The sequence below is a fragment of the Equus quagga genome, chromosome 11, assembly GCF_021613505.1.
Source record: "Equus quagga isolate Etosha38 chromosome 11, UCLA_HA_Equagga_1.0, whole genome shotgun sequence".
Classification (NCBI taxonomy): Eukaryota; Metazoa; Chordata; class Mammalia; order Perissodactyla; family Equidae; genus Equus; species Equus quagga.
In genome coordinates, this window is record NC_060277.1 from 86,781,609 (window position 1) to 86,793,106 (window position 11,498).

The following is an 11,498-nucleotide window of genomic DNA, read 5'->3' on the forward strand; positions in this document are numbered from 1 at the left end:
TCAAAAATCACCACCGGTTGAGAACCACTGGGATAAAGGAATGAATAAGGTGTACCCTGCCTTTAAGGAGTTTACAGTCTAATCTAGCAGAGAAGAGATGTGCATTAAGAAAGCACAGTTCAGGATAATGTATCATAAAAGAGATACAAACTGTTGTGAGGGCTTCTATAGAAGGGAAAGAATGTTTCATTTAGGGTAAGCAGGGAAGTCTTTGTGGAGGTGGAAGAGGCTTTTGAACTGTGCTTTAAAGAGCTTCTGGATGCATGAAGGTGAACTGGAAAGACTGACATTCAGAATACCCCTCAACTCCACAGTCTCATCTAAGGCGCTCCCTCTGTGTAAGTCAACATATGAGTACTAGCTGATTTGGATCCTACTAATCAGACCAGGGCTGGGCACCTAATCAATGTACAGGCTGACTGGTGATCCATAAGGTAGCCTGGAGAAATGCTCTACTTGAGTGTTTTCCACCAGATTTTAACTTTTCTTATCCACTTTCCCCTCTGGATTGATTTGAAGGTGATATGCACAGAGACGACTACTTAATGTCCAGGTTCCATTTTGATTGGTTGATACTCGGGTGGTACAGGTCATTCCACATTGTGAAGATGTCCCTGACCCTTCCACCCGGGGACATCATTCAGATTGTATTCCATGGGAATGGTGCCCCTAGAGTTGCGTAACTCACACAGCTTCTTCCCATCTCCACCCGCAACGTGGAAGGTGAACCAGAAGACTGAAGCCTGACATTTCTCTGCTGAACAGGATTCGTGGGGAGCCAAGCCTCTTGTCTCTGGTTCTCTTGACCTCTGACTTGCCTGAACCTGTGATGGAGGCTTGTACCCTCTGTCTGTATCTGCATCAGCAGAGGGAGTTAGTTCAGGGCGGAAGGTGGGAGATGCCACGGCATTTTCCAATCCAGTCATTGGCAGAGACCCGTCAGTAAAGCGGATATTTCAATCTCTGCTTTTCCTTTTGTACATTCTTTACCACTTAGGAGAGCAGGAGCGGCAGGTACTCAGCTGCTCTGCAGTGCAATCGTGTTCAGATTGGGTTTCCACAGAGCCATGGAGCAGCTTAGGGGCAGCAAAGAAGAAACAGGTCCAACAGGAGGACTCCAGATTCCTCACTCTCACGCTCTCCCCTTGACCTGAATAGTTCAGCTGTTTTCTTTATGGACAGATATAAAGAAACATATATTTGGGGTAAGATTTAACTTGGGATTAAAAAAATAAGAATTTCTACTATTTAAAAAAGTTGTAAAAGTGCTGATACAATGGGTTCCTCCTATTGTCCCAACTTCTCCTTTTGTCATCCGTACTAATCTTCTCAGAGCCGGCCTGCCCGAGTTCATGTCCCAGCTCTGTCACTTCTTGGCGGTGTGAGTTGGGACAAGTTGTGTAAGCTCTCTGAGCCTCTTTCCTCATTTCTAACAAGGATTGCCATGTCTGCCTGCTGGGGTTGTTGTTAGGGTTGAAGGCGGGCACGTGTGTCAGGCGTCCAGGAGGGTGGCTGGCGCATCGGGAGCACCATGCAATAGGAAGCCCTGACATGGCGCCATTTCCCAAGCACACAGGGCCTTCCTTTCCCCCAAAATCCCTCCTCCCTTGGCTGCTTGTGCCTGGATTTCTCTAATTGGGATAATTTAAAAATACCTTCCTTCAAATGTCAATGCTTTTTTCCCTGAGGGTGGTGACACCTTAGTCTTTGCCTGTCAGACACACCTCACTGTAGGGATTAATTAGGCCTCTTCCTGAGATCAGGTCTTGGTTGAGGTGAAGGGGCGGGGAGGGAGGAGGCCCAGGAAGAAAAGATGGAGGGTTCCAGAGCCAAATTTCTATTTCTCTCATTTTTCCAAGTGATAGTTCCAAGTCCCTTAGTTTAGAAACTCATGTTATTTTTCACTTTTCTCTCCTTTTCATCCCTGAAGTCATTCACATCACCAAAATGCAGATGGCTTCAGTATGGCTCAGACTCACCACTTCCTTTCCATTGGTATTTCACCAGCCTAGTTCCCTTCCCTTTTGGACTGAAGTCTCCACCTGGCTCCTCATTGGGTGTCTTAAATTCTGGCTCATCCTTCTCCAAACCACGATGAGAATCACTGACAGGTTCTGTGGCAAGTTGTTCTCTCAAACTGTGCTCAAGAATCTTACAGTCCAACCTTTTTTACCTGGTTTAAAATCCTGTTAATTGGGTTCCATTCATCTATTCGACTTTATTTCTGATGGTCTTTCATCTAATCTGGTCGTCTCCCCTCTCCCTCCTCTACTTACCCCCACCTCCTGGGTCTCTGTTTCTTCATCTTTCTCACAGAATCAATGTTTTCTAAGCTCTCTCAGCTGGTCTCTCAGACTGGAATGGCTTCTTCAATATACACCCCACCTATCTTTAAATATCCAGCTCAAAACACCAGCCTTGTAGCTTTCAGGAGTGCTCCAGGCTAAATTCATGTTTCTCTGTTTTGAGTCTCTTGGCACTCAATTTTTTCTTAAATCTTTTTTGCCTTTGTATACAGAGGTTAAGTACATGGAGTTTGCCATCAGACAGATGTGACTGCAGGTTTGAAATCGGCTCTACCAACTATTATCTGAGTGAATTAACTTCTCTTGGTGTCAGTTTCCTCATTAGAGGCACTCTTCTGGTACAGGGATATAAGACACAAAATCAGGTGTCACACTGAGTTTGAATCCTGGCTTCACCATACACTAGCTGGGGCCCCTAGAAAGTTCGTTAACCTTTCTAAGGCTGAGGGTCTTCATCTGTAAAATGGGCATACTAATACGAGATACTTCCAAGGGTGATTGTGAGGATTAAATGAGGTAATCCATGTAAAGTGTTCAGCAAATTCCTGGACCGTAGTCACGATTATCAAAGTAGGGGCCAATCACTCTTGGGAGGAGTGATTCTTCCTTCTTTGGGTATTTCCTTCCATGTAGAAAGAGCTCAACTGGTCTAAGAGCCCTGGTCTCTTTCTGCCCTTTTACTTATTGCACCTTGGAGGGTGTGGGTGGAGTGGAGTAACTGACTTCATTGGTAAATTCAGGAAGACCAAATTGAGCATGCTTGGCTCCTCCCTCGCTTCCTCTTGCGAGTTAGTTGCCCACATGAGCAAAGACTGCTTCCTTGTTGCTCCATGCCATACACTTTGTAGAGAATAGCCTTTCCATTCAGGGGTCTGCTCTGGTCCAGGGATATCTGTGTGAGTTTATTTACTTCTAGGTTACAGTATTGGGAAATCCACTCATCTGAAAATATATGCTCTACCAGTAATAAAGATGATATGTCTTGTACCTTTGTCTTTTCTCAATTCATTCAGAACTCAGACAGGGAGTGAGAAGATTCCTTATTGGACTCAACAGTACCCATTTCTTTTGGTTTTGGTGATGGTTAAATTACATGATGCATAAAAGCATATATCATATATCATAGCATCTAGCCAAACACAGATGTTTGTATGAATTAGAACTCCTTGATGTAAACAACTCTCTGGCCAACTTACATAGATCAGGAATCTATTGGAAGGCCATGGGATTTCCTGCCATCAAAGGAAAAGCTTAAGAACTACACTCAGAGAGGAAGGAGACAAAGCTCTGGCTAGAACCGATTGAGTCTTGACTTGGGGCACTGCCATTCAGGGTATAAGCTCCACCTGCTTTCAGTGTTTTTGTCACTCTGCTCAAAACTCAAATTCCAGGGAGGGAGTCTTTGATGCATGTCACTTAGGTCACATGTTCACCCCTTAACAGGTGAAGGCAAGGCATCTTGACCTCTGAGAGCTTCATCGAACAGTGACCAGTGGGGGACATATGGCTCCCACTCCTCAGTCACAAAATGGGGGATGAATGCTGGATGGCAAAATCAAACAAATATACTAATCACTAACCTCTACAATCAATAAATATAATTTATAATTATTCTCATCATCAATTCCCCAACTAGATTTAAAGCATCCTAGAGGGAAATAACTAAGTCTCACACTTCTTTCTGTACTTCACAGCACTGAACATATTTCCTTCCCATTCTTACTTCCAAAAGCACACTTTGATTTACTCTAAATGTCCTCTCATTTTATTCCTTGATACCATGTTTTTCTTGCCCCAAACCACATTGTGTCTCATTTCTAGGCAGGTCATCCTAAAGCATAGTGCTTCCTGAGCACACTGGAGCAGTTAGTGAGTACGCATTGACTGACTAATTATGAAGGTGAGTTGTCATTGCCTATTACATTGAAAGGAAGCACGGTGAGTTGGTCCTTCTGTAGAAGGCAGAACACAATGGAGAGTGCAAAATGTGAGCCATCACTTGTCATTGAGATTCCAAGACGTGTGGTTTGATGGTCAAACACGAGAGAGAGGGTAATAGAGAATGTCAGAGAGTCAGAGACTGAGATAAATCTAGAAAGAGACTGGAAGAGATCAAGACAAGAGGAAGGACTGAGGTAGAGGAACTGTAACAGAAGTCTTCCATGGCCCCACAGACGTCAAAGGGGAATAGGTATTGCTTAAGTATAAGTTGTTGAGGGACTACTTCTTGGTATTTTGGAAAAGCAAGAAGGATCGTCCACTATCATAACCATTTGAAATAACTTCTTCTGGGACATACAGACTATGATTATCTTTCATTGTGAAGAATGCTTTTTCTCCAGCAGCATTGACATCACCGAGTCAGCTGGAGATTCAGAATCTTGGGTCCCACCCCAGACTTATGAAGTCAGTTCTGCATTTTGACTCCCAGGTGGCTCACATACACATTATAGTTTGAGAAACACTGCCCTGGGGTATTCGAAGATCGTTAGAGGGAAAATCAGAAGACTTGGGTTCTAACATTCCCTTCACCACTGTCCAGCCCTGTGACTCTTTTGTTAGTGCCCACGAGATGATTGAGTCAATTCCGACTCCTAGTAAGCCTGTGTACAGCAGAGGAACCCTGCCTAGTCTTTTTGCGCCATCCTCTCACCTGCTGGCACTGTATCAGACAATACTTCACTGTTATTCATAGGGTTTTCATGGCCAATTTTTTTGGAAGTGAGTAGCTATGTCCTTCTTCCTAGTGTGTCTTAGTCTGGAAGCTCTGCTGAAACCTCTCCACATGGGTAACCCTTCTGGTATTTGAGATACTGGTGGCATAGCTTTCAGCATCACAGCAACTCGCAGCCACCACAGTATGACAACCAATAGATGGGTGATGAGGTTACCACTGGGAAACAAAACTGGGCTGCGGTGGTGAGAGCACCCGATCTTAACCACTAAATCACCAGGGCTGGCTCATGTGACTCTAGAAATGACTTATTCTCCCTGAGTCTCAGTTTCCTTATCTGTGTAGAGGGTGTGACATATCTGCACTCCTTGTTTTTAGGACTTACTGGGCAGAACCAATGAAATCTGAATGTGAAGATATTTTGAAAACTAGAAAGGGCCCTGCAAATAGAATATCTTCGGTCGCTTAGTACCTGAAGCTGGAGGGACACTGACCTTTCCCCCAGCCATTACTTGTGAGTTTAACTTTCCTGATGTATTCCTTCTTTCGAGCTCTGAGTAGACCTCACTGTGTGTGAAGGCGATGCGAACAAGTCAGCAGATGATGCCTTTATTTTTGAACACGTTAATTTCTTTATCAGCTCTATTTATTTTCTGAGGGCATCACTGTATCACATTAATGCCTCAAGTTGTTAACAATACCAGCTGGCACTGCAGGCATCACTTCTACTCACAGTGTAAAAGCTCAGGGGTAGCATGGAAATTGCCATCCAAACCCCAATGCTGGCTCGCCTTCTTGGCATGCCTTTTATCTCCCTTGGGAGCAGATCCACTGTTCCCCCCTCTGTTTCCAAAGCCTTCTATTTATGATATCATTTAGTATCTCTGCAGTTTATTTTGTTCTTCTCTGGTGGATTTTGAGGTCTTGGGGGAGCAGAGACTCTTCATAGTTCCTTTTTGAGCTCTGTCTCCTCAGGGCTTAGCACACAGAAGGAAAGCAAGAAATACCTGTGCAATTTGAATGGTGGAGGAAAATACAAAATCTACCATTTTGTGCTTATTCATTCATTTATTCTCAGCATCAGTGGAAATTTCAGATAGGCTATCTTTGACAGTATAGACTAGACTCTGTATTCCTATATGCTCCCACAGCATTCTTCAAAATGCTCATTACGTAAGTATGTACATCTTGAATGAATGGCTTTCCTGATAGCTTGTGAGCTCTCAGGAGCTCCTGATAGCAGGACTGTCTCTCTTATTCCTCCTCATAGCCTCAGGACTCAGAAGAATGTCTGTCCCATAGTAGGTGTTCAATAAATATCTGTAGAGTCAAAGTGAGTGATTTGATATAGATTCCAATTTTTGAAGATTCCTACCTCTACTGTTCCTTTCCCCAACCAATTTATTTCAACAGTAAACCTTCCCTCGTTGGAAATCTGGCCAATTTCTTCCCAGTTTAGGAAGTTTCCCTATCAATTCTTTTTCCCTCATGGCTTACTACCTGGAGGGAAGGAAAGTAACATTTATTGAATGCCTACTTTCAACAATATGTGATAAGTGTTACTATCTCTACTTTTCTAGTGATAAAAATGATGCTCAGAAGGGTAAGTGGCATGAACAAGGTCATAGAGCTACTAAGAGGCAGGATTTCAACCCATTCTAACTGAATTTACAGTTGCCTTTTCCACGGAATCATATTGCTGGTGCAGTGGATGGAAAAGTTGTACTTTATCCCCGGCGTCTGTTCTTCAAGGCAGCAACTTTGTCTGAATAGGGGCCACAGACCTGGTCAGTGTTTGAGAAAAGCGATATTCTGAACTTAATTCCTTGTATAGATTTATTTTCAACAAGAATCATTTCATTACTCAACCACACTAAGCTGTCTCCTTCCATGTAACTTGACCGTGGCCTCATTCCATCTTTCTCAGATCTAGGGCAGTGATGGTCAGCCTGTCTCTCCTAGATGCTTGTTGGTGATCCTTTCATCCGGTGGTAGGAACTGGATTAAGGCTCAGCATAAGCTCTGATACAAATGTATTTGTATTTTCAAGAAATACATCTTCCTCTCTCCCAGATAAACTATCTGTCCTTGGCTTCTACTTACACAGGGCTTGTTCAAGTCAGATATTTCATAAAGTCTAAGGAGGAAAAATGGTGATCAGTATGATTATTGTCTGCCTGTAGAGCTACTGATAACCATTATTTATGGTTAAGTACATATTCAAAATACTCACTCAAAAATACATATTCTCATACTTTATATTTCATTTAATCTATTACTTAATGTTTTAATTGGTTTTTTGAAGCATCCTTTCGACATTCATTTGCCAAATAAGTATTCGATGCCTACCTTGCATCAGGCGCTTTGCCAGGCACTGAGAATGCCAAGTGAAGAAATCAAGGGCTTTGGTCTCAAGTAGAATTCATTCCTATAAAAAGTGCCCATGTCTGCCTGATGGACTCCAGGAAGGCTTCCGAGAGGAGGAGGCATTGATGGAGACTGGATAGAGGAGAGGGATGAAGATGTCTAGAAGCAGTCAGCTGGTAACTGAGAAAAGGATATGGTATGGGAAGGTCAGGGTAATAAGAACAAATGGAAAAACAACCAATTCTATAGTCCAGTAAGTTCCGCCCATGCACTACTATTTCAATGCCTTTACGAAGAAAACAGGATTTTTTAAAGGAGAGAATAGGAGTGTCCAAAAACATTCAAGGTCATAGTTTTGGTCTGAGCACATTCTAATAGGTTTTTCCTGTCCTTGTGTGGTCACTGTAGTGGAAAAGGACTCTGCATTTCAATTACCAGGAAAAAGCCATCAGGCTGAGCAGAGAGAGAAGCCCTTCATGGGGTCTTCTAAGATCAGGAGTGGCTGCAGTGATCTTGACAGAGACAAATGGGACAATCTGGTCACCGAGAATGGAGTGGCAACTGTGATAAAGGGCCCTTCTGTTAATGGCAGTGTCTTCTCCAACCAAGCCACAGGGTACTCTAGAAATACGTATGGGTTTTCCAGCCCCCAAGCATTTTTTTCTCTTGGGAAAGAGAAGCAATTTCATACAGCTGGAGGGACTTGGGTCAAAGTTACCTTGGAGACTCTTGTTTAGACTTGATGGATAGTTTCCTTTAAATGCTGGCCACCATATGACTTATTCTTCATATCATGCAACCCAGAGAGCAGATAGTCTGAAATCCTCTTTTTAGATGGGAAAAATGTGACCTAGAGAGGTCAAGCAGTTACCCAAAGTCACACAGCTGATTTGTGCCAGGTCTCTACTAATCCAGTGCTGACCTGCCTTTTTCAACATTAGTTTATTAGTTATTTCATTAATAATTATTTACTGAATGCCTATGGTGTGCTAAACATCCTGTTAGACTATGGATTATTTTCAATGGAGAGGCAGCCTCCAGTTGGGAGTTCAGCACTTACTGCTGTTGGGTCTTGGGCTAGTTGCATAAACTCTCTGAGCCTCAGTTTTCCCATCTGTCAAATGGAGGAGATAAAAGTCTCTGTCACAGGGCTATCATAAAGATTAAATGAGATAATGCATAGAGCTTAGCATGGCATCTGGAACACTTAATACCGAGGTCACTACAATTTAATCCTTCTGGGCTCTTCTGTCACAGCAAAGATCTTTACTCTTTACTTCTTATGTCTGCCTGCCCTAAAGATGGTTATCAGAAGGTTTACTTCCTCCAACTGCTTTCACTCACTCTAAGTCCCTCTAAATCCCTGATTGACAGCTGTGGAAGGCTGGAGCTTATCTCGGTCACAGCCACCTCCTTCTCCAGACACTCTTTCCCCCTCCTCCAGGGTCTTGGCAGCCTCTCCTGGGGGGGATTCGGATGTGTTCTCATTACAGCCTCATAACCTTGAGCGGGAACCTCGTCAATGGTACACCTGCATTTCCTGAATCCATTCAGACAGGAACAGGGCCCAGCTCCCGGATAACATATCATCCATCTCTGAGCCCAGCCAGGTTTGGGTTGGCTCACAAGATCTGGGACTTGTCATAATCTCCGGCATTCTAAGAATGGGTTCCATAGAGCCCTGGAGTTAAAAGAAAAAAAAAACATAATAAGCAGCACAGCATATCAGCCCTTTTGGCAAGAACCAACAGAGGAGCAGAGTTCAGCACATACTTGGCTGTGCATGTTCCTAACAGCATAATAGAGTTTTCTCGGTTCCTTCTGAAGCATGATCACATCTAATGTAGTATGTCATCTTCTGGGCAAGGTTTTTGCCCATGCAGGGTCATCCTGCTTCTCTGGTCTCCTTTTGCAAATCATCCTCCCTATGAGTGCATGTGCAACCTACTTTTGTGCACAACTAGCTGGGGGAAAGCTAGTTATTCAGTGTGCATTAATGATGGCAGTACCTTCCCGAGGGAGGCAGAAGCTTCGGCAGAGGTCTGGAACAGATCTGCACAATACTCTATCTGCATAAGGCAGCTCCAGCATCAGTGAATTCCTTATTCCACAGCTTGGGAGGCTCATTTGTATGGTTATCTTTTGTGGTTTCTTTGTCCCTTTTGATCTGAGGAATAAGCTCTTTTTATTTTGGATCTCTTGAGGGAATCTTGGAGGCTCTTGTCTTGCTCTCTTTTTGGTCATCTGTGAAAACGAGGCTGTAGCTTTGATGTGGCAAAAGAAATGAATGGAGAAAAAGAGACTTTTTTTTTGGTGAGGGGCATTTACATGATACTACATCCGTTTGTCATTTAACCTTCATGACACTGGCACTCGGAGAGGTTAATTGATTGGTAGAAGATCCCCAGGACCTTGTCTATTTCTCCCCAGGTTTGTCTGCCTCCACAGACCATGACCTACAACACAGGTGAAATGATTTCATCATTTTATTAGCTCTTCTCCAAGTCAGGAGTTCATTTTTCATCCTCAAATTAGCCTCCTTCTCACACTTGTGTGTTCTTTTGATCTAAACATCATGCATCCTTTAGGATCTGGGGCACCGTATATTCTTCCCATCTGGATTCCAGTAAGGATGTATTTTCCTTATATACTTATTTTTTACAACATTACATGCTTTGACTTCCTAACAAAACTACCCAAGTTTCTTCCAATTTGATTAGTGTTGGAAATATTGATACAGAGTGGAGCTATTAATTCTTAAAACCTCTTTTTCCAGTTTATGTTAGCTTGAAATATAGCTAGAGCTTTTCTTTCCACATGTTTTTATCCCGAAAAATCCTATTCTTGGCATTCAGTATTTAAAGGCATTTATCCCAAACTACTTGTTTTATTCATATTTTTGGTCATACATTCATTTATGTTTTAGTGTCAGCAATAATTTGAAAAGTATTTGAAGACAAGTAATTGTATAATGGCAGTAGGACCTCTGTTTAATAGAGCATGCGCAGAATGGGGTTGGCCTACATAATTTTGCAGTTTGGGAAGCTGCAAGAGGTGGTGTATGGCTGGGTCCCAGGAGTCATGTGTGGAGCCAGCACACCTCAAAGCAGCCTGGACTTATCCTGAAGGTGATGGTGTATCATAGGATGTTCACCCCTAGGTATGATTTTTCTTGTGGATTTTTTCCTAGGTACTCTTTATAAGATTGAGAAAGTTCCTTTCTATTTCCAGCCTGCTATGAGATTTTTAAATCATAAAGTGGAGATGACTTCTGTTTAAATACTTCTTCTGCACTGAATTGAGAATATGATAATTAGCCTTTATGTTCTTAATGTTTTAAGAGTTCAGTTTTTTTGAATATCAAACTAATCTTACTTTCTCGGAATAACCTTTCTTGGTCATACTGTATTAACCTTTTAAAACATTGCTGGATTGGATTTACTAATATGATTTTTGCATCTTCATGACCAAGATCACCCTGGAACTTTCAATTCTTGTAATGTCCTTGTCAGATTTTGGCATAAAGATTTTACCGGTCTCATAAAATGTTTGGGAGTGTTCCATTTTATGCTGTTCTCTGAAACAATCCGTGTATAATTGGCTAGGTCTTCCTCAAACGTTTGGTGGAATACACTGGTGAAGCTATTGGGTATGGAGTTTCTTTGTGGAAAGTTTACAGTTATGGATTCAATTTCTTTAACGTTATAGGATGATTCAGATATTCTATTTTTTCTTGAATTAGTGTGAACAAATTGTATTTTTAATGTAAATTTTTCTATTTTATCAAACTTTAAAATTGAATGACCTAAAATTGTTTATTTTCTTGCTATCTTTTAAAATATCTGCAAGATCTGTAACGATTTTCCTTTTTCCTACCTAACATTGGTTATTTTCCTTTTTCTCTTGATTAGTCTTGCTAGATAGTTATCCATTTTAGTACTCTTTCCAAAGAATGAACTTTGGTCTTTGTTGATTCTATTATAAGTTTGTTTTCTCTTTTCTTAATTTATGCTTCTATTTTTCTCCTTTACTCCATTTTCTTTGGCTATAATTTGCTCTTCCATTTCTAGTTTCTTGAGATGATTGCTTACCTTATCACTTTTTAGTCTTTCTTTTTTCATAATGTATGTATTTAAAGGTAGAGATTTCCT